Below are 23768 nucleotides of genomic sequence, written 5' to 3' on the forward strand. Positions count from 1 at the left end.
TAGGATCCATCATGTTCTTTTGATTGATTCATCGCCCACCTGCTAGTGCAAAACCCACCACACTAGCAAACAGAGAATGTCTATATCTACATTGCTCATAGATATAAACACATATAAGATTAATACTGTAGCAGAGTCCAAAAAGATTCAGCTGTGTGTGACCTGAATCTTTAGAAATGCTTTCAGAGTGTAACACAACACCATCATTGCAGGCTTTAAGAAATGGGATGCTATTTCTATCCGGAAGATGAGTTAAACTTTCTCACTGAATAAAGGTAAAGGTAAAGGTACCCCTGCCCGTACGGGCCAGTCTTGACAGACTCTAGGGTTGTGCGCTCATCTCACTCTATAGGCCGGGAGCCAGCGCTGTCCGGAGACACTTCCGGGTCACGTGGCCAGCGTGACAAGCTGCATCTGGCGAACCAGCGCAGCACACGGAAACACCGTTTACCTTCCCGCTAGTAAGCGGTCCCTATTTATCTACTTGAACCCGGGGATGCTTTCGAACTGCTAGGTTGGCAGGCTGTAGACATGTTATTTCTATGTGCCTAGTATAGTAAAACATTGGTTCTTTTCCTCCTGCATTCTGGGAATTATTTCTATCTTCTCTTTGCTTCTAAAACAGACTATAAGGCTTGTTTATAATCAATCACGCTTCTCTCCCTCTCTTTCACGCACAAGGCTAAAGGTCTGTGCCTGGCACAGATCTTTCTGTATAGCATTCCTTACATACCACACTTGTCTTCTTTAGTTCACCTTTAGTTCACAATGATGTGTAAATCACAATGATGTGTTAATCCTCAATGTATAATTAATTGTGTGAGTTTATATAACAATCTAAACATTAGTAAACACCTTAGTCATAACATTATCAATCTTAGTCTTAGGTGGATTAAGAGCTTATATGCCTGTCTAAATACAGCTCTAACATTCTGTCTTTCATGTGCCAAAGATCTATGGAGCTATGTAAGCCCGCCTTACATACAAATGAGCCAATAGGATTTCAGTTTCTTTGTCTTGTATTGAGCCAATCAGCCACTGGCACATTCGTGGCCATGCTTGTTGTAACTTTGAATAAAAGGAGATGCTGTGAGGCTAGAGAAAAAAGAATCTCTCTCTCTCTCACTTTCATCTGGCACACACGCAAGCTCTCTGAAAGAAAACATCTCGTTGTCTGTCTTTATTCATCTCTACAAACCCCCAAAATCCACATCTGGTGACCCCTTGACGTGATCCTGAAGAAGGGTAAGTAATCAGATCCCAATAGAGATCCCTTTAGAGCCAAAAGCATTCCTCATACTAACCCGACTGGGAAAAAGTCTAAAGCGCTTAATTCGTTAGTATGGGAGGGGATTTAAGTAAGGTGCAAAAGGCTCACGCGAAAGAGCTTCTTTCGTTAGTAAGACAGACAATAGACAAGGTTCAAATTTCTCTAAAAGAGATTGAACAGCTACTGCAGGAAATAACTCATCAATGTCCTTTTTATCAAGCAGAAGGCTCATTGCAAATTAGCACATGGGAGAAAATCGGCAAAATTTTATTTTCTGAGCCACGTGCTCAAATCAGCTGTCTACTCACATGGCAAAAGTGTGCTAACGCCATAGCAAAATTAGAACAATCTTCTCTTTCAATTTCTCCATTGCTGGCAACTGCAGAAACCTCCCCCCCGCCATACCCTCTGATTTTGCCCCCTTTGTCTCCTTCATCACCTAGCCAAAATCCCCCTCCCTTTTCTCCTTCCCTTGCTCCTGCGTCGTCTCAGTTTACAAATTCCCCCCCAATCCCCCCTCACCCCCCTTCTCTGCCTGAACAAGCAAATCAGCATGCCTTTGTCCCTTCCTCTTTGTCTCTAGACCATGCTGCTTTGCCAAAACAATATGGAGCCGTCCGTGCTGGGCTTTTACAGGCTAAGCAAGATGGGCTTTTTTCATTGGAAGAAACAGCTGCATGGGCTGGTGAAATCATAATCATGGCCAGCCAAATGGCAGGTCCACTTCCTCCTAATATCACAGGTTTAATTTTACCTAAATTTTCTGCTGCAAAACAAGGCATTCATGTCATCCCAGGTGCCTTGCCTCCTGACTATGTGGGCACAATCATGGTTCAATTTTGGAGCCATATGCCCATGCAGTTAACAAAGGGTGAATCCTTTGCTCATTTGGTGATGCTGCCTTCACCACCTGATGTTGTTTATGCAATTGACACTAATCTGCACAAGCTCTCTTTATCTTTCCCCCCACAGCTTCTAGCTGTGACCCAACGTATTGGAAGAGAGAAACTCCTTCGTAAGTATAAAATCAATGGAAAAATATTAGAGGGTCTGATAGACACTGGTGCGGATGTTTCGGTCATTTCGAGTAATTTTTGGGAACAAATTTGGCCGCTTGAAACTTCTCCTGAAGTGTGGGGCGTAGGAGGTAATCAGGCTTCTTGCAAAAGCGCACAGTGGCTGCCTGTCTCTTTGCCTGATAGCTCTGAAGTTATTGCATATATTCAGCCCTGTGTGCTCAAAATTCATCTTAATTTGTGGGGAAGAGATTTGTTGCAACAATTACAAGCAACCATTCAAATAAATGAGTAAGTTTGTGCTTCCACTTACTTGGAAGTCCACTGATCCTATATGGATTCCGCAATGGCCTCTTACTACAGAGAAATTGATTGCTTTGAGACAATTGGTCGATCAGCAATTATTAGCTGACCATATAGAACCTTCTGTCAGCCCTTTCAATAGCCCAGTCTTCGTAATTAAGAAGAAAAATGGGAAATATAGATTTTTGCACGATCTGAGGTCCATAAATAGCATCATTGAACCCATGGGGCCTTTGCAATGTGGTATGCCTAATCCAAATATGATTCCACATTCATATCAATTGGCTATAATAGATCTGCAGGATTGCTTCTTCTCTATTCCCCTGCATGAAAAGGATCGCAAATTTTTTGCATTTACAATTCCAGAATTAAATAATAGTAGACCATCTAAAAGATATCACTGGAAGGTTCTGCCTCAAGGCATGATAAATTCCCCCACTATGTGCCAATATTTTGTGGATAAGGCACTTCAATCCTTTCGTCTTAAGTACCCACATCTTAAGATTCAGCATTATACGGACGATATCCTTTTCTATGCACCAGTCCTTCCCCCTAATTGGAAACATGATTTAATAACCAGTTTGTCTTTGTATGGTTTAAAAATTGCTCCAGAGAAGGTTCAGGAATCTCCCCCCTTTCAGTATCTAGGACATAAAATGATAGCTAGTTACTCCATTCCAATAATCCCAGAACTTCATGTTTCAAAAACAATGAAATATGTACAACTGCAACAATTGCTGGGAAATATTAACTGGATAAGGCCTTATTTTAAAATCCCTCTTGAAGTGCTAAGGCCACTGTTTTCAGCCTTAAAAGGCCATCAATCTCCAGGTGAGCAAATCACCTTGAACTCTGATCAACTCAAAACTGTTGCACAGTTGAAAGCACTCATGCGTATTCATTGGGTGGATCGAGCGATTCCTAATGTTATGCCTGATTTGGTCATAATGACGGATTCTGTACAACCTTTTGCTGCAATTATTCAGAAAGGTCCATCAAAAGTTCATATACTAGAATGGCTTTATTTACATCATGCACCAAGAAACACAGTAAACCCTTTAGTGGATCTCCTTGCTCAGCTCATTAGCAAGGGACGACGACGTTGTAAGCATCTTTTTGGTGTTGATTGTAATCAAATTATTGTCCCTATGCCTTTAGAACAATGGGAAACAGCTCTCTCCACGAGCATGGATTTACAGTGTGCGTTCGCTGATTTTGTGGGTCAGGTGGATTGTCATATTCCACCCGATACGCGCCTGCAAATGAGCAAGCAATTCCCTATGTCTTTCTCTTCTATCATTTCCCCTGTTCCTTTGAATGCCCTGACTGTTTTCACTGACGGGGCTCCTTCTAGAGGAGTTGTTGCTTGGCAACAGAATGAGGAGTGGCATAGCCTGTACACTCTCCCACAAAAGTCTGCTCAGCGTTCTGAACTTGCAGCTGCTGTAAAAGCTCTGCATCATTTTTCCTCACAACCAATTAACTTGATTGTTGACAGCTTATATGTTTCAAACGTCATATGTAGAATGCAAGGCAGTTATGTAAGTCCTTTATTAGATGATAACTTGTTGAGTCTCTTCCTGTCTTTGCAACTGCTTCTTTCTAATCGTTCTCACCCACTCTTTGTAGTGCACATTCGCTCTCACCAACCTTTTCCAGGTTTCATTTCAGATGGAAATGCAAAAGCAGATTCTTTGCTAAAGATTTTGCCTGTCTCTCCTATAGAAAGTCATGCTTTTCATCATCAAAATGCAAAAGCCCTTAGCCGCCAATTTCAAATTTCATTGGAAGAGGCGCGTGCAATTATTCAGCAGTGTCCTCAATGCTCCAATCAGATTGGCCATCCCAGCCCTGGTGTTAATCCCCGTGGACTGGAAGCCAATCAATTGTGGCAAATGGATGTAACCCATTTTGCCCCTTTCTCACCCTGGAAGTTTTTGCATGTCTGTATTGACACATTCTCAGGCTTCCTTTGGGTTACGCCTCAAAGAGGAGAGCAAGTAAAACATGTTTGCAATCATCTTGTTCGTGCAATGTCAGTTATGGGCAAGCCTCATTCTATAAAAACTGACAATGCCCCAGCGTATTGTGCAAAAGGCTTTGCTAAATTTTGTGAAACTTGGGATATTCATCATCTGTTTGGCATCCCTTATAATTCTCAAGGTCAAGCTATAGTTGAACGCTCTCATCGTACCCTGAAAACTGCACTGATCAGGCAGGAAAAGAAAGCAGGCATTCCAAACTCACTTTCAGAAAAGGAAAGTTGGTTGTCAAGTGTACTCTTTACTCTTAATCATTTGAATATCTCCATACAGGATCACCAATCTTACACACGTCTTCAAAAGCATTTCCAGCAAAAGGAAATTCTTCCAGCTCCACTGGTGCGCTATAAAATTCTACCCTCCAATGAGTGGAGTGAACCAGTGAAATTGATTACATGGGGTAAGGGTTACGCTGCAGTTTCTACTCCACAGGGTGCTCGGTGGGTTCCTGCACGTTGTATCCGGCTGCACCATGGCGTGGCGACAGGTTCTTCCGGATCCATTGCCTCAATTCAACCACCAACTCCAGATCACCCGCGATGTGACGTCCAGCCCCCCCAGGACTCGTAAGCGGGGACATCGCAATCCCCCAGTGACGTGGGGCCAAATAAAATCGCTCTCTCTACAAGCTGAACAGTATAGGAGAGAACAGCAACTGGAAGCAAGCCCTACTAACCAGCTTCTATCCCTCATTGCTTGTCTTAATATGAATTCCATGATAATTCTCATTTTCAGTATTTTAATTTTGCCTCTCTCTACTTCAGCTCTTCCTACTGGTGATTCCACATCGTTAAATGTATGGGAATCGTTTGCAAGGACGCTCAATGTCTCAGCATTTTGCCTTACTCAGCAAGTAGCCATTGGTGATATCCTTGGCTCTTGTCTCATTCCAGTTTGCCATGATCCTCATGACATACAGAATGATACTTGGTTTTTCTCATTCCTACCTCAAAATGATTCACTTCGTACCCTTGGATATAAAGGCTATCATAATTGGGGCACGCAAATGCGTGAACGCCCACCTTTAGCTATTGATTTGACAACACCATATGTGGCCTCTTATAATGCTATTTGTGCACGTATGGTCAACTGTACGAAACAGAACTGCGTGAAAATGGGCAAAAATAACTTCAATTGCTCTGATTATGTAAATATTTCATATATATATAAGTACACAGAACTGCCAGCAGGCTGGTTTTGGTCCTGCCCAGGTTACACTTTCAATTACATTCCGGCAAACATTAGTCACGGCACACCTTGTTGTTTAAGCCGTCTGTCTATCATATTGCCTGAGAAACATCATTTCTCTTACTCTAGACATCAGCGTAGTGTTGAATTGTCTGATGACTGTGATGATCTTGTCTCTCTCCCTAGCAGGTCTGAATACATCTCTTTAGCTGTCTCTCTCTTAGGTGTTCCAGGTTTGGCTGTGCGTAATAGCGCAAATATTAATTCTTTAGCTTGCTCTGCAGCAAAATCCCTGAATATTACGTCTAAGGCGCTTCATCTTCTCAACACAGAGCAAGCTGAACTTCGCAACGGTTTATTAAGGTCGAAATCTACTTTGGACTACCTACTCATGGTACATCATTATGGTTGCGAACAATTCAAGGAAATGTGCTGTTTTAACATCACTGACAATTCTAAGGCCGTTCAAAGGCAAATTTCTCATTTGCAAAATCTCACTCACCACATTAAAAAGGATATCGGATTTTCCGGACTCTGGGATTCCTTTTCCTTGTGGTCTACGGCGTGGCTACCTAATCTCGATTGGCTACGCAATGCCTTTTTTTATGTAATTATTATTGTATGTATATTAATTTTGTTTTGTTGCTTTCTCCAATGCATTCCTAGCCTTACAAATCTTTTTTCTCGCCTTCTCTCTCCTCCACCACCACCTAGCGCGCTCCTTGCAGCCTATTATGCGAAATGGCAACGCCACCAGTAAGTAAAAAACAAAAATAAAAGGGGAGATGTGGGTAGGATTATTTTGAGATTCGTTGGCACACCACTAATCTTGAAGTACTTTTGCCCCATCAAGCCTAGCAGTATTATTTCCGGCATTTGATGGCAAACCACTAATCCGGAAGTATTGTTGCTTTATTCACCTAGTTGCCTTACCTCGCAAAGAAGAAAAAAAAGGAGGAGATGTAGACATGTTATTTCTATGTGCCTAGTATAGTAAAACATTGGTTCTTTTCCTCCTGCATTCTGGGAATTATTTCTATCTTCTCTTTGCTTCTAAAACAGACTATAAGGCTTGTTTATAATCAATCACGCTTCTCTCCCTCTCTTTCACGCACAAGGCTAAAGGTCTGTGCCTGGCACAGATCTTTCTGTATAGCATTCCTTACATACCACACTTGTCTTCTTTAGTTCACCTTTAGTTCACAATGATGTGTAAATCACAATGATGTGTTAATCCTCAATGTATAATTAATTGTGTGAGTTTATATAACAATCTAAACATTAGTAAACACCTTAGTCATAACATTATCAATCTTAGTCTTAGGTGGATTAAGAGCTTATATGCCTGTCTAAATACAGCTCTAACATTCTGTCTTTCATGTGCCAAAGATCTATGGAGCTATGTAAGCCCGCCTTACATACAAATGAGCCAATAGGATTTCAGTTTCTTTGTCTTGTATTGAGCCAATCAGCCACTGGCACATTCGTGGCCATGCTTGTTGTAACTTTGAATAAAAGGAGATGCTGTGAGGCTAGAGAAAAAAGAATCTCTCTCTCTCTCACTTTCATCTGGCACACACGCAAGCTCTCTGAAAGAAAACATCTCGTTGTCTGTCTTTATTCATCTCTACAAACCCCCAAAATCCACACAGGCGCTGGGACCGAACGACGGGAGCGCACCCCGCCGCGGGGATTCGAACCACCGACCATGTGATCGGCAAGTCCTAGGCGCTGAGGTTTTACCCACAGCGCCACCCGTGTCCCACTGAATACATCATCTCAAAGATTTGGGTATAAAATAATTTTTATAAACCAGATTCATCATTTGCCGTCCTTAAGTTTTCAGTAATTAGATTATTCTACCTTTCGAGAGCAATATTTCATTCTTTTACATTCCATGCTGGAGACTTTTATAAATGTTATTTTACCACCAGAAGGACCAAAAATAAGATAAAAAATCCTTGGAAACCAAGGAGAGGGTGTGTTAATATCGAAGAGAGCACCTTTGCCCTTGTATGCATTTTGGGGAGATTTGTATACTAGCTCTAGGGGACTCTGCTATGCTGCAAGTTCTCATTTTTGAGGGTTAGGAACAATATCCTGTAGCTTCTATGTGGAGCAGAAAATTGTCATTTTCTTTTGTGTGCATGCACAGAATCGCTTGAGGCTTAAGTCAAAGAGCCTAAACTCCCAATAGCTGGATGTAACTTGCTAATGATATTCTGGCGAAAAACTTTCCTAAGTGAAGGATGGGAACACTGCAGTAAAATGAAGTTCAAATTAATCTTCGGAAATCATTTTCCTAACAGTTAATGCTCCTTTTGATTGGGAGGTTTTGATGTTTGCTTTTTTGTAGCTGGATATATATATATATATATATATATATATATATTTGCTTTCGTAGATTTTCACGGGTACAGGAATGCAGGTTTTGGTGTCTTCGGGTGTCTTCCCGTGTAAGAGTCGGGGTGTCTGTGCGACGTTTCGACGAGGTCTCACTCGTCATCTTCAGGCTGGTGCTTTCGGCTTCTTGTTACTGGAACAGAGCAGAGTCTGGTGTTTGAGTTCCTGTATAGCCTCCAACGTTCTGGGCAGAGAGGAAGTTCCTAGATTAGTGTGCCTTTTCTTCTTTTGTTCCTTAATTACTTGAGGGATATCTTGGGTGATTTCATGAGTGATATTCTGAATACCACTGGGTGGGTCATTAAGTGTAGATTAGTTGCTAAAGCTTTCGTGTCTTGACCTCTTGAGCTTGTGAAGAGTTTTTCTGAGAAGATGGCTGTGCTGCATTTAGTTGTGCTCTGGCTTGGCTTCGTGTATAGGGGCGAGCTGTGGTTTTGTGCCTTGTGCCAGCCAGATCTGTGTAGGGATTGCAGGGGGGTGCAGCATCCGGAGGTGCCACTATAGTTTGGCTACTGGATGGAGTCTGTAATATGTCTGTGGAGAGGGTCTGGGTTTGGGTCTGGTGTGGTTGATTGGTGACGGCGTTCTGTGTGCCTCTGGTTCTGGTGTCGGTTTTTGTGGGGAGGGCTAATTTCCAGATGTCTGGCAGGCGGGACGTGTCGTCACGCTTGTTCATGTTGTGAGGGTGTTTCTCTATCTCGATGGCTTCCATGATTATTCTCTTGTGGTGATGTTCCATGTTAAAGAGCAATTTGGAATCTGCAAAATTAATTTCGTGTCCTGTTTCTTTCATGTGTTGGAAAAGAGAGGAAGTTTTTTCTTCTTTTTTGACGGCATTCTTGTGTTCTGCGATACGTGCATTTATTCGTCTGTTTGTTTGTCCAATGTACGTGGCTGGGCAGACTTTGCAGGGTATTTCATAGACCCCTTGGTTTTCCAGCTGGATTTTGTCTTTTGGGTTTCTGAGGATATTGGCTATTTTTTGGTTGGTGCAGAAGGCTGTTTTGATATTGTGTTTATGGAGGATTTTGCTGATTTTGTCTGTAGTGCCCTTGATATAAGGAAGGAGGGCCATGCCATTGTTTTCTTCTGTGTCTTGGTTTTTGGGGGGTGTTTCTTTTTGGATTAGCTTCGTAACCCTGTTTTTCTGGTATCCATTGGCGATTAACACATTTGAGAGATTCTGTAACTCAGTTGTCAAGTGGTCTTTGTCAGCCAGGCGTTTGGTTCTGGAGATGAGAGTCTTGGCTACGGAGTTTATTTGTGCAGGGTGGTGGTGTGATTGTGCATGTAAGTAGCGGTTGGTGTGTGTTTTTTTCCGGTAGATAGTGTGTCCTAGGGAGCCATCAGGTTTTTTGTAGATTAGGACGTCAAGAAAGGGGAGTTGGTTGTTGTCTTCTATTTCCATAGTGAATTGTATTTTGGGGTGTAGGCTGTTGAGATGTGTGAGGAAGCTATCTAGTTTTTCTTTCCCGTGTGGCCAAATTACAAAGGTGTCGTCAACATATCTGAGCCAAAGTTTGGGTTTGTGTTCTGACTTGTCTAAAGCATTGGTTTCAAAGTGTTCCATGTACAAATTTGCGATGACCGGTGAGAGGGGTGATCCCATAGGTGCTCCTTCTATCTGTTTGTATCTTTGTCCATTGTGGATGAAGTACGTGTTGGTTAGGCAGTGGTTGGTCAGGTCCAGGATGTATTTGGGGGGGTTGTATTTGTTTTGAATGGCTGTCAAGGCTTCATTAATGGGCACTTGAGTGAAGAGAGATACAACATCGAAGCTCACAAGTAGGTCATCGGGATGTAGGTATTGTTTCTTTATTGTTTCTATGAACTGGAAGGAGTTAGTAACGTGTGAAGCGATGGATTCTGCATAGGGCTGAAGTTGCTTAGCGAGAAATTTAGCGAGATTTTGTAGAGGTGAGCCTATGGAGCTGACTATTGGTCTGAGTGGTGTTCCTTCTTTGTGTATCTTGGGGAGACCGTAGAGTTTGGGGCATCTGGATGATTTTTCTCTGGGGATGATTCTTAGCTGGATTTCTTCACTGATAGGAGAGGCTTTTATTTTGGATTTGGTGGTTTTTTCCAGATAGGTGGTGGGATCTGTTTTTATAGGTTGGTAGGTAGGGTCTTGGAGTAGATTTGATAGTTTTGCTTGGTAGTCCGATGTGTTCATCACAACAGTGGCGTTGCCTTTGTCTGCTGGGAGAATGATTATGTTGTTGTCTTTCCTCAGGTTGGTGAGTGCTTTCTGTTCTTCTTTGTGTAAATTGCTTCTGGGTGGTTTGCTGGAGCAGAGGATGTTGGTGACTTCAAGCCTGATTTTATTGGCTTCATCTGGGTCGATTTTGGTCAGGCTAGCTTCGACTCCGCATATGATGTTTTCCGTGGGGATGCGTCTCGGGGCGACTGCAAAGTTGAAACCTTTGGAGAGTACTTTGGTTTCAGTTGGGGTGAGGATCCTGTCTGATATGTTATGTACTGTTTGTTTCATGGGTTGTTGTGGAGGGTGGCTGGGCTTCTGGCGTTTCTCTAGTTTGTAGAGTTTGTTGGTGTGTCTGTCTGTCTTATGTGAGGTCTCAGTTTCAGCTCTCCAGACGGCTAGTTGTTTGCATTTGTCCCAGAGTGCAGGGTGGATTTTGTTACATAGTTTGAGGTGAAGAGTGAGCAGATCTTTGTTGGTTTGGTTTAGTAGGTATCTTTTCTTATGTATTTCGTTTCTGATTAGGGATAGTTCAGTTCGTTTCAGGATCCTTTCGGTAGCTGGGGTTTTAGAGTGGAATTTAAGTTGGAAGCATGTGGGAGTTAAGTTGTTGTCTCGGCAGTTGCGTAGGAACAGGAGATCACATAAGATGGTGGCTCTTCGGATTTCTAGTTTCTCGTAGGTTCTTGTCAGCTGGAAGGTTTCCTCCCCGTAGAGGTGAGATATTTGCTTTCGTAGATTTTCACGGGTACAGGAATGCAGGTTTTGGTGTCTTCGGGTGTCTTCCCGTGTAAGAGTCGGGGTGTCTGTGCGACGTTTCGACGAGGTCTCACTCGTCATCTTCAGGCTGGTGCTGAAACCTGCATTCCTGTACCCGTGAAAATCTACGAAAGCAAATATCTCACCTCTACGGGGAGGAAACCTTCCAGCTGACAAGAACCTACGAGAAACTAGAAATCCGAAGAGCCACCATCTTATGTGATCTCCTGTTCCTACGCAACTGCCGAGACAACAACTTAACTCCCACATGCTTCCAACTTAAATTCCACTCTAAAACCCCAGCTACCGAAAGGATCCTGAAACGAACTGAACTATCCCTAATCAGAAACGAAATACATAAGAAAAGATACCTACTAAACCAAACCAACAAAGATCTGCTCACTCTTCACCTCAAACTATGTAACAAAATCCACCCTGCACTCTGGGACAAATGCAAACAACTAGCCGTCTGGAGAGCTGAAACTGAGACCTCACATAAGACAGACAGACACACCAACAAACTCTACAAACTAGAGAAACGCCAGAAGCCCAGCCACCCTCCACAACAACCCATGAAACAAACAGTACATAACATATCAGACAGGATCCTCACCCCAACTGAAACCAAAGTACTCTCCAAAGGTTTCAACTTTGCAGTCGCCCCGAGACGCATCCCCACGGAAAACATCATATGCGGAGTCGAAGCTAGCCTGACCAAAATCGACCCAGATGAAGCCAATAAAATCAGGCTTGAAGTCACCAACATCCTCTGCTCCAGCAAACCACCCAGAAGCAATTTACACAAAGAAGAACAGAAAGCACTCACCAACCTGAGGAAAGACAACAACATAATCATTCTCCCAGCAGACAAAGGCAACGCCACTGTTGTGATGAACACATCGGACTACCAAGCAAAACTATCAAATCTACTCCAAGACCCTACCTACCAACCTATAAAAACAGATCCCACCACCTATCTGGAAAAAACCACCAAATCCAAAATAAAAGCCTCTCCTATCAGTGAAGAAATCCAGCTAAGAATCATCCCCAGAGAAAAATCATCCAGATGCCCCAAACTCTACGGTCTCCCCAAGATACACAAAGAAGGAACACCACTCAGACCAATAGTCAGCTCCATAGGCTCACCTCTACAAAATCTCGCTAAATTTCTCGCTAAGCAACTTCAGCCCTATGCAGAATCCATCGCTTCACACGTTACTAACTCCTTCCAGTTCATAGAAACAATAAAGAAACAATACCTACATCCCGATGACCTACTTGTGAGCTTCGATGTTGTATCTCTCTTCACTCAAGTGCCCATTAATGAAGCCTTGACAGCCATTCAAAACAAATACAACCCCCCCAAATACATCCTGGACCTGACCAACCACTGCCTAACCAACACGTACTTCATCCACAATGGACAAAGATACAAACAGATAGAAGGAGCACCTATGGGATCACCCCTCTCACCGGTCATCGCAAATTTGTACATGGAACACTTTGAAACCAATGCTTTAGACAAGTCAGAACACAAACCCAAACTTTGGCTCAGATATGTTGACGACACCTTTGTAATTTGGCCACACGGGAAAGAAAAACTAGATAGCTTCCTCACACATCTCAACAGCCTACACCCCAAAATACAATTCACTATGGAAATAGAAGACAACAACCAACTCCCCTTTCTTGACGTCCTAATCTACAAAAAAACCTGATGGCTCCCTAGGACACACTATCTACCGGAAAAAAACACACACCAACCGCTACTTACATGCACAATCACACCACCACCCTGCACAAATAAACTCCGTAGCCAAGACTCTCATCTCCAGAACCAAACGCCTGGCTGACAAAGACCACTTGACAACTGAGTTACAGAATCTCTCAAATGTGTTAATCGCCAATGGATACCAGAAAAACAGGGTTACGAAGCTAATCCAAAAAGAAACACCCCCCAAAAACCAAGACACAGAAGAAAACAATGGCATGGCCCTCCTTCCTTATATCAAGGGCACTACAGACAAAATCAGCAAAATCCTCCATAAACACAATATCAAAACAGCCTTCTGCACCAACCAAAAAATAGCCAATATCCTCAGAAACCCAAAAGACAAAATCCAGCTGGAAAACCAAGGGGTCTATGAAATACCCTGCAAAGTCTGCCCAGCCACGTACATTGGACAAACAAACAGACGAATAAATGCACGTATCGCAGAACACAAGAATGCCGTCAAAAAAGAAGAAAAAACTTCCTCTCTTTTCCAACACATGAAAGAAACAGGACACGAAATTAATTTTGCAGATTCCAAATTGCTCTTTAACATGGAACATCACCACAAGAGAATAATCATGGAAGCCATCGAGATAGAGAAACACCCTCACAACATGAACAAGCGTGACGACACGTCCCGCCTGCCAGACATCTGGAAATTAGCCCTCCCCACAAAAACCGACACCAGAACCAGAGGCACACAGAACGCCGTCACCAATCAACCACACCAGACCCAAACCCAGACCCTCTCCACAGACATATTACAGACTCCATCCAGTAGCCAAACTATAGTGGCACCTCCGGATGCTGCACCCCCCTGCAATCCCTACACAGATCTGGCTGGCACAAGGCACAAAACCACAGCTCGCCCCTATACACGAAGCCAAGCCAGAGCACAACTAAATGCAGCACAGCCATCTTCTCAGAAAAACTCTTCACAAGCTCAAGAGGTCAAGACACGAAAGCTTTAGCAACTAATCTACACTTAATGACCCACCCAGTGGTATTCAGAATATCACTCATGAAATCACCCAAGATATCCCTCAAGTAATTAAGGAACAAAAGAAGAAAAGGCACACTAATCTAGGAACTTCCTCTCTGCCCAGAACGTTGGAGGCTATACACCACACCCCTCAACAGTATTTATAGGAACTCAAACACCAGACTCTGCTCTGTTCCAGTAACAAGAAGCCGAAAGCACCAGCCTGAAGATGACGAGTGAGACCTCGTCGAAACGTCGCACAGACACCCCGACTCTTACACGGGAAGACACCCGAAGACACCAAAACCTGCATATATATATATATATATATGCACACGCAAAAGCGACAGTTGTCACCGGGAAAAATAATGAGAGGGGAAAGTGTAGCAGGTTCGAGTCATAAAACATGTGCATTGATAATGTGACATGTTTACTCGAGAATCACATGCCAATTAGAAAACCATTCATATTCATTCCTACGCAGTCTGGTTTTGCGATGCACACAACTGGCAAGTCACAAAACTTGACAAATGCGCAGAAGACTAACACGGAGATTACGGCATCCAAAACCTGTCAACCTCTTGAGGACTTCTCCCACACTGACATTTTTGACATGGACCACCTGCCAACATTAGGGCCACCTCCAGGTTTGATGTGGGGCCTGGCTAAAATTCCCTCTACTATCAATGAGTCCTGGTGTTGTGGGGGGGGGTGCCCTCAGGGTCAAGGGTCTCAAGGAGGTAAAAGCCTCTTATCCAAAACACCGAAGAGAGTGCAGTTCATGGTACAGCATCATCTTGACAACCCAAAGACTAGCACAGAGGATCAATCTCAGTTCAAAATGAGATCAAGAGGCAAGTAGTCCAAGGTCACTATCACAGCCCTTACTAACCTGAGCTGCTGGTAGTCAAGGCTTTCCAGAGACTGACTACTCACAAGGAGACCGCATGAAAACTCTGGGTCCATAGATGCATACTACGTATGTCATAACTCTGGTGGGGGAATTTGCCTTGGAGGTCCAAGTACAGTGGTGCCTCGCAAGACAAAAATAATTCATTCCACGAGTCTTTTCGTCTTGCGATGTTTTCCGTCTTGCGAAGCACGGTCCGTCACAACTGTGCCTCTTCAAGCAGCTTTAAGAAAAAAGCACAATACGTTTTTGTCTTGTGAAGCAAGCCCATAGGGAAATTCGTCTAGCGAAGCAACGCAAAACCGAAAAACCCTTTCGTCTAGCGAGTTTTTCGTCTTGCGAGGCATTCGTCTTGCGGGGCACCACTGTATGGAGGCTCATAGCAAATTCCCAATTAGAATTTATTCAGTAATGTATTAGTGGACTAAGCCAAAAGAGTCTGCAAGAGCTTTCCATTAGGACACACACTATATAGGCAAAAGATATGTCATCTTGGCTGTTTCATCTTCTTCCCAACCGTCTTCTGTCACCCCATTGACCCACCATCTCTCATCCAACCACAGTCCTTGGAATTCAACCCAGTTTCTTTTCCTGTATGTGCTGAATCCTCCTTGCACCTTACCTGGAGTTGTTTTTCACTTTAACATTTAGATTCCTCCTTAACTAATTCTACCAGTTTTGTGGTCAGGATGTATTCCTGCATATGTGACACTGGTCTCACTGATAATGGGTTTTACAGAAATCCCACCTCCCTCTCCAGTCCTGATTTGAGCCTTTTGGCACCAATGTTCTCAAGGACTACGGGGTGGCTCCACCTCCTCCTATGACCTCTCTAAGGGTTCTCCAACTAGAAGGCCCCTCTATGGGATCCTCTCTACTAGTTCCAGGAGACCCTGCCCACTCAGGGTCCTCAACCTGCAGAGTGATGGGTTCATCCTTCAAAGGCTCAGTTGCTGGAACCAGGTTGGGGCCGGGCATGACACCTGGTGGGCTCACTTGGCAGCAATGGCTGCAGTCTGGACAGCATAGCCCTGTACAGCATAGCCAATAGCCAAGAATGATGGGGACTGTAATCCCCTTACTCAATTTTTCTATGGTACTTGGTAGACCTGGCAGAAAACAGCATTTAAATTGGTCCTAACACATTTGTTCTGTGAGTAAAAACTGTATTCCGGGCAACAGCAGTGATGACGAAAGCATTCTGGATCTAGAGATTGTGAAATTAAGATGCCTGGGCTTGCATGAAGTCTGCCAGCAGGGAGACCATGTACAATTGTTTACCCTGATTTGCAAGTTTCAATGTTCCCATCATTATGATGGATGCTTCTTCTTCAAGGAGAGGGCATCTGCTGGCGAAAATAGAGACATGGGCCTGTGTAATTCTATTGGAAATTGTTCGTGGTTTTGCTTTGCTTTTCAAGTCAGGTCCAGGAGCCTCTTGTTGTTTTCATCTTGCAGCAGTGATTACATTTATCAAGAAAATGATCCCTGGCAGATGAAATATTTGGACTGAAGATCTGCTAACAGTGCAACATGGAGCTGGAGGATACAAATTAGTGTCTCGTTCAAGGCCTCTGGTGAAGATGATCTAGACGGGTAAGGAAAGAGACTTCCTTCTGATGAATTTAGCATCTGTTCCAGCTTTGATTAAACATTAAGAATACTTTTAGGGGTAAACATTGCTTCATAAGTGGCCCGAATGAATTGTAATTCTTCCAGTAGGCATCTAATTCCCCCCCACCCCCCACATAAACAGATGGAAATTGTTTTGTCTCTCTACAATGCAAATTAAACATTAGATTGGTAATTTACAAGGGCTCTGAATTAACCCGTGTGTGTGTGAAGTGGTCGAAACACCAGGAATATTGGCCCAAAGTAGAAAAATTGGCCGTGCTTAAGATTTGTCTTGGCGGCTTCTTCATATTTGTGTGTATTACGCAATAAAAAAGGAGCTGGTAAATGACAGCATTCACACAAACTGTAAATTAAAAAGAATTATTTTATTTTAAAAAAATAAATTGTTCAGTGGGCTGAAGTGTGCAGTCCTAAACATGCCTATTGAGACATAATCTCCACTGGGTTCAATGGGATTTACTCCCAGACAAGTACGTACAGTGGTAACCTTGGGTTACAGACACCTCAGGTCACAGACACTTCAGGTTACAGACTCCACTAACCCAGAAATAGTACCTCGGGTTAAGAACTTTGCTTCAGGATGAGAACAGAAATTGTGCTCCGGTGGCACAGCGGCAGGGGGAGGCCCCATTAGCTAAAGTGGTATCTCAGGTTAAGAACAGTTTCAGGTTAAGAAGAGACCTCCAGAACGAATTAAGTTCTTAACCCGAGGTACCACTGTACATGATTGCAGTATAACCCCTTGATCTTTCCTGGGAGGATGTTACTGTCAGTGGGGTCCTCATCAATGGTAGCTGGTGTAGGATAACCCAGGGAAAGGGGTACAGAGCAGAGCTGGCCGTAGATCCTAAGCTTGTCACTTCACCCGAGAGTGCCCCAATCTGGACTTTCACCTGGAACCGGCGTAGCCATAACTAAAGGAAACCCCCCTTCCTTCCTTCCTGGCCAATGTGAGCTGGCAGGTGGCCAGAGTCAAGCCACTACTCCATTCCACAGTTGGAAAGGGTTCTGAAAAGGGCAACCCTGATGATCAAAGGGACAGAGTGACTTCCCTTTGAGGAACATTTGCAGCATTAGGGACTTTCTGGTTTAAAGAAAAGGCGATTAAGAGGCAACATGATGGAAGTTTATAAAATGATGCACGGCAGGGAGAACATGGATAGTTTTTCTCCCTCTCTTATAACATAGAGACATCCATGAAGATGAATGTTGGGTGACATTGGACAAATAAAAGAAAGAACCTCTTTACACTGAGAGTGCATAATTAAAACGATGGAACCCTCTCCCATACAGGGCAGTTATGGCCACGAACCTGGGTGGCTTTGCAAAACAGCAAGGCAAATTCATGGAGGATAAAGCTATTGGTGGCTACCAGCCATGGTGGCCACGCTCTGCCTCCATGATCAGAGGCAGTCATGCTTTTGAATCCCAGTTGCTGGAACCAAGGCAGCAGTTTTATCTTGTACTCACCTTACTCGCCTTTTCTCCAAGCTAAAAAAAAATCCCAAACACTGCAGCCTTCCTTCACAAGGGAGCTGCTCCACCACCTTGATCATTTAAGTTGCACTTTTTATTTATACTGAACATAGCATTCAGCCAAAACCCTGCCTGGAACCCTCTTGCCCCGCCTTGCCTCTGCTGAAGCCAGTGCTCACATAAGTGCAAGTTGATTAATTGGGGAGATCATCTTTAAACGAGAGGGTCAAATTCTAATTGGTGGGGTCACCCATTAGAAGTGCACTTGTTTATTTTTCTCCCGTGCTACTGCCACGGAGAATGAAAAAGTAACATTAATTGCTCGTTGGTGGGAACTCTTTATCAGTAAGCTTGGCTTCTGTGTACTGTGCTGGTGGGCAAGCTGCAAGGGCTTCAAATTGCCCTACCTGAAATCAGTGGGTTAGAAATATATTGGCCTAGGCTTCAAGGGAGCCTATGTCCATCATGCATCTAAGCAACATGAGACCATTTGGCAAAAACCCATTGAACTTTGTTTGTTGATGGATTCCAATAGGGCCATAGTGGAGGACATGCAGCACTCGAGATATGGATGGACTCCAACTCCCATCGACTACTGGTCATGCCTGATGGGAGTTGGAGTTCTGCAACATTTGGATGGCTACAAATTCCGCATCCTTGCTCTAACCATTTCATCACCCCAACTCTCCTTGCTTTGAGTGCAGCCGCAGCATCTAAAATTTGACTGTTTTGTAAAAGAATACTTCAAGGCAGATTTTGAATATCATGCGCAACTGACAGGGAAAGGAAACATCCTTAATGTCAAGCAATACAACATCAATGGGAACCTGGTCAACGCAGATCAAAGATTAGATTTTGATGGGCTGAAGTTGCAGGCTTGAAAGATTACCGCTTCTTCAAGTGAATCATTAGAAAAGCATGAAAGGAAGCAAGGCAAGGGATGTTTATCTCCAAGTCCATACTCTTGAGTTGTGTTGGTGATATTTTGCGGTATGGAAGAAGCAGGAACCAAAGGGTTACATACAAAAAGAGGAGATAGATTCCTCACACTGCAAATTGGAGAAAGACCATAGCTAATATAGGTGACTCACTAGCCGTCGTTTTTCAAGAAACGGTATTTTTGAACACACTTTTTAAACATATAGAGCAGGTGATGAAAAGAGTGCAATGAAGGCACCTAATGTCAATAGGCAGAGAGTTCCAAAGTGTTGGTGCTTATAGATTGATTGATTTATTATGAATGTGGAGTGCATAATATATAGCACCTGTAACAGTGCCACTTCCGCTGATTGAAGTGGATGAGTGGGCATATATGGGGTAAGGTTTAGGTGGGGTCTGGCTGAAGGCACACTGAGGTTGGTGGGGCAACACCCCACCTGCCCTAATGGGCCAGCCTCCACTGGCAATGGCACATATGGTATGGCCATGTGGCTTGGACCAGAATGTTAGTTTGGGTCTCCCAATCTGCCAGGAGGCATTTATCTATTTAATGGGTTCCCCCCCCTCTCTCATTCATATATAAAAATAAATAATGGACTTGACAGGCAAAAGCAAAGAAGGAATCTGCTCATGCTGAAACGACTCTCCATTCCTGGGAGATGCTCCATGTCTATTGCCACAGCAGTGCCTGCAATGTGGTACATGCGTCTCGCTTGCCATTCACAGGGTGGTCTCTGTCTTGTCTCAGAAACAATAACACCCTCTATCCCAGCAGCGTCAAACAAGCCATACAACTTCAGCATTTCACAACTGACAGCTCTGAGGCTCATCGCATCTCCTTACATTGTGTCAGTCCTATTATGTTATATAAGCAAACACGAGTGATTTAATCTGACATCCTGTGTCAACTGGGACTGCCTCTCCCTCGTCGTCCTCCCCTTTTGCAGGTACACACACACACACACACACACACACACACACAAAAACTTTCTCCCCACCCACCTCCAGGGGGAAAAATAACAGCAACACAGCAGGTCTGTCTTACAGCAAAGGATTGGACCAGAATACCATCTCCTTGGTTTATCTCAGTCTCCATTATGTAAAGTGCCTCTGAAGTGAGCAAAGAGTTCATAGGCTGTGCTGCTACCAGTGAGGAAAATAAAACTCTTTTTCTTTCTTTCTTTTTTCTCTCCAGGCTGACCTCTCTCAAGATGTACCCATCATTTCTTCAACAGATCTCCCCCCCCCCCTGGGAGCTGGGCCATTTATAGCTACAATTCACGGGAACACAATGCACTGAAGTATCTGCAATGTTAGCCCAAACTCTATCCCAAACTCTCCCATCTTTTCCCCGCTCCTCCCTATCTCATTTCCTATGATTACCCCTGTCCTGACCATGGTGTCACAGACTGAAGGACCAGTTTGGTGTAGAGTGTCAGATAGGAGACCAGGGTTCAAATCCCCATGAAGCCCACTGGGTGACCTTAACCCATCATTATAAATCTCAGTTTGAATGAATGAATGAACCAGTTTATTATAGTCACAGACCAGAAATATCTCAGTTTAACCTACCTCACAGGTGGTTTTTTAGTGTAAATGGATAGTGGGAAGAATGTTTACACTGTCTTGAGCTCCTTGAAGGAACAGTGATCTATAAATGTTGTTAATATTGATAATGATAATGATAATGATAATGATAATGATAATGATAATGATAATGATAGACCCTGAATCCAGGTTCCTGTGTCAGCTCAAGGAGGACTCAGTTACAGATGGCATAAATCACCTCAGTTGTGGGTTGAGGAACCCTTGGAACCCTTTCCTACACATTCCCAGCCTTAGGATGTGGCTTCCTCATCATTTTTTAAGCTCTGGGGATGACTTTCACAGAGTTTCCACAGCCTAGTAGGGGCATGTGAGTAAAGAACCCCTCTGGCACTGCAGATGTCACTGAACCACAACTCCCATCATCCCTGGCCATTGGCCATTCTTGCTCAGGCGAATGGGAGTTGTGGTTCAGCAACATGCAGAGGGCCAAAAGTTCCCCATACCTGCTTTTCAGGATTGCGGACAGGTGTCCCAGGGGGGCAAAGCCATGGTTGGGGAACACCTTGCCAGCTGTCCTAAGCCTTCAGCTGACCCTGGTCCTTTGCTGAGACAACATGCATCACAATTGGGAGCTGTCCAGGGTCCTGATCTGCCTTGCCCTGCCTGAGCCTGACGTAACCTGACTAGAAAAGGCTCTGGGTAATTGCATTGTACCCAGTGAGCCCCAAGCACCAGGGAAACCAGGGCATTGCTCCTCCAATTCTACCAATCTCTGTGACATCATTTGCTGTTTGCTCTTCCAGTTCAGTTCCTGTTTGCACTGGTCCAGCCTCTCCCACATTGAACAAATCACCCCTCAAACTTGCCCACATTCACTGGATGTCAGGATTAGACACCCACTGCCATCTATTCTGAAGAGGTTCAAAGAGATCAGTTCTGTGAGGAAGCACGACAGTGGTGAACGTAGGGTGGCACATCCTCATCATGTTGAGCTTTTGTTTCTTTTTCTGCTCTTTCGGGTGTGGCAGCCATTTTGTGCTAAGCCACTCCCCCACAACAGCCATTTTCTGTGACGCCACACCCTCTCACCAGCTGCTACTGTTCCAAAATGGTTGTTGACCCCTGACATGCAAGCTGGAAAACACCAGGAGAGCCATGACAGGAAAAGGACCTGGAAGAAACCATTCTTAACTTTGCAGAAAGTGTTGTACTACAGCAAGGAGGGGGGCGGGGAAGCAGCAGAGTGGAAGAATAATATGGAAATGCTTCTTCATCTTCTGGGAGGTTGACTGCCATACTCATCTTGACGTGCCTCTCATCTTTCAGAGAGGAGAAACTCAGAGAGAAAGTAGTAAATCATTATACACAAAACTGCTCTCTCTCACACACACTCACACACGCAAACATCTCATCAATCAGCTTTGATTCTCATCATGCACTTCAAAGGCTTGGAGTTGTGAGGCAGCATAGAGCTCCTCACTCAGTCTACACATCCATCAAAGAGCATAAGTCTCGCATTACTGGCTTGACAAGCCATGAATTGCAGCCCTTCTCCAGCGCAAGTATCTTGGGCTCCTTGTGAAGCTGGGGGTCAAAATGCTGGGCGTGGGCTAGGAAGACTCATCCGGCTTCCCCTGTGCTTGATCCGGAAGCTGCAGTGACTACAAAAGGCTGCGACACAATTGCTGGCAGAAGTAAGGCCTTGTCAGCATATAACACAGAGATCTGCAGTGGTTCCTGGTTTGCCACCAGGCCAAGTTAAAGGTGTTAGTATAGAAAGCCTTTAAGAAATTGGGACCAGTTTACCTGCAAGATTGCCTTACCCCATATTTGCCCGCTTTGATAGGCAGAACTGCCACCCTTATGGGTGCCACCTGTTCCACATTTGTAAGAACTCATTTTTTTAGTGTGGCAGCAGCTACCCTTTGGAACTCTCTGCCTATTGACACCATAGTCTTTTCAGCACCTGCTAAATAAATTTTGTTTAGACTAGCCTACCCAAATGTTCAGAAAGCTTATGCGAGTTTTAATCTGTTTTTAGTCTAGTCTTATTTCAACTTTTTAAATTGCCATATTTTTTGCTCTATAAGACTCACTTTTCTCCTCCTAAAAAGTAAGGGGAAATGTGTGTGCGTCTTATGGAGCGAATGCAGGCTGCGCAGCTATCCCAGAAGCCAGAACAGCCAGAAGCCAGAAAGCTGTGCTTTCACTGCACAGCGATCCCTCTTGCTGTTCTGGCTTCTGAGATTCAGAATATTTTTTTCCTTGTTTTCCTCCTCCAAAAACTAGGTACGTCTTATAGAGCGAAAAATATGGTAAGTCTTTAATTACTGTTGTTATTTTTTTCTCTGTCTGCTTGCTGGGGTGGGGGGACGACACCTCTCTGGGTCCTAATGATTTTGGCCCAGATCCAGGGCCACTTGCACACAGAAAAATGCACTTAGCGTATGTCAGTCCAGATCTTAGATGCGGATGCAGGCTGGCATCTGCAACAGGAGGCAGATGAAAAGTGCAGCCTCGTCTTTCCTGGGAAGGGATCCCCAGGAAAAATGCTATGGATCATGTCAACATGTGCACAGCCATGCACATATAAGCCATGGGACCTGCTTCCCCACCTGGTGTCCTTATGTGCAGCAACATCCAGTGCTAACCTGTGCACACAGAGAGGAGCTTTCTGCAGCACGGATCACACACAAACCTCCATAGCAGGAGGAGGAAATCAATGACTCAGCACTCTGAAGGCATTCCCAATTAGCAGTCGGACCACACAGCCAAGCCATCGATTTTTTCTTTCTTTCTAGGAAGACAACACACCTACTCCTCCTATATAAAAGAACTTCTCTTCAAGGGGCTCTGGGACACGGGGCCTTATTATCCTTCGAGCAGGACTCCAGCTTCTTGCCAGAGGATATCATTGGCGGGGCAGAATCAAAGAGCCAAAGAGTCTGTCTCTTCTCGCTGGACCAACCTGTTGAGAGCTGTCTCTTTTTTAAATAAAAAAAGACTTTAATAATTCATAGGTGCCTACAAATCACTTGCATCTATGTTGGGCTTTTGTTTTCTTTCTTTTTTTATTGCCCAAACCACAGAAGATGGTTTGGGACCTCCAGGTATAGGGGTATATAAATTCAACGAATAAAATAAACAAATAAATAAATAATAAAATAAAATAAAATAATAAAAGATGTATTTATTTTTTAAAAACAACAACAACAACAACATGATTCCAGACAAACAATGGGGGGGGGGAATACATGCCCACAGAAAGGCACTAAATATTTGCCAATATAGAAATGTCTTGCACAGCATTTCAGAAAATGGTT

This window comes from Podarcis vaucheri, assembly GCF_965113315.1.
Source record: "Podarcis vaucheri genome assembly, chromosome: 7".
NCBI lineage: Eukaryota > Metazoa > Chordata > Lepidosauria > Squamata > Lacertidae > Podarcis > Podarcis vaucheri.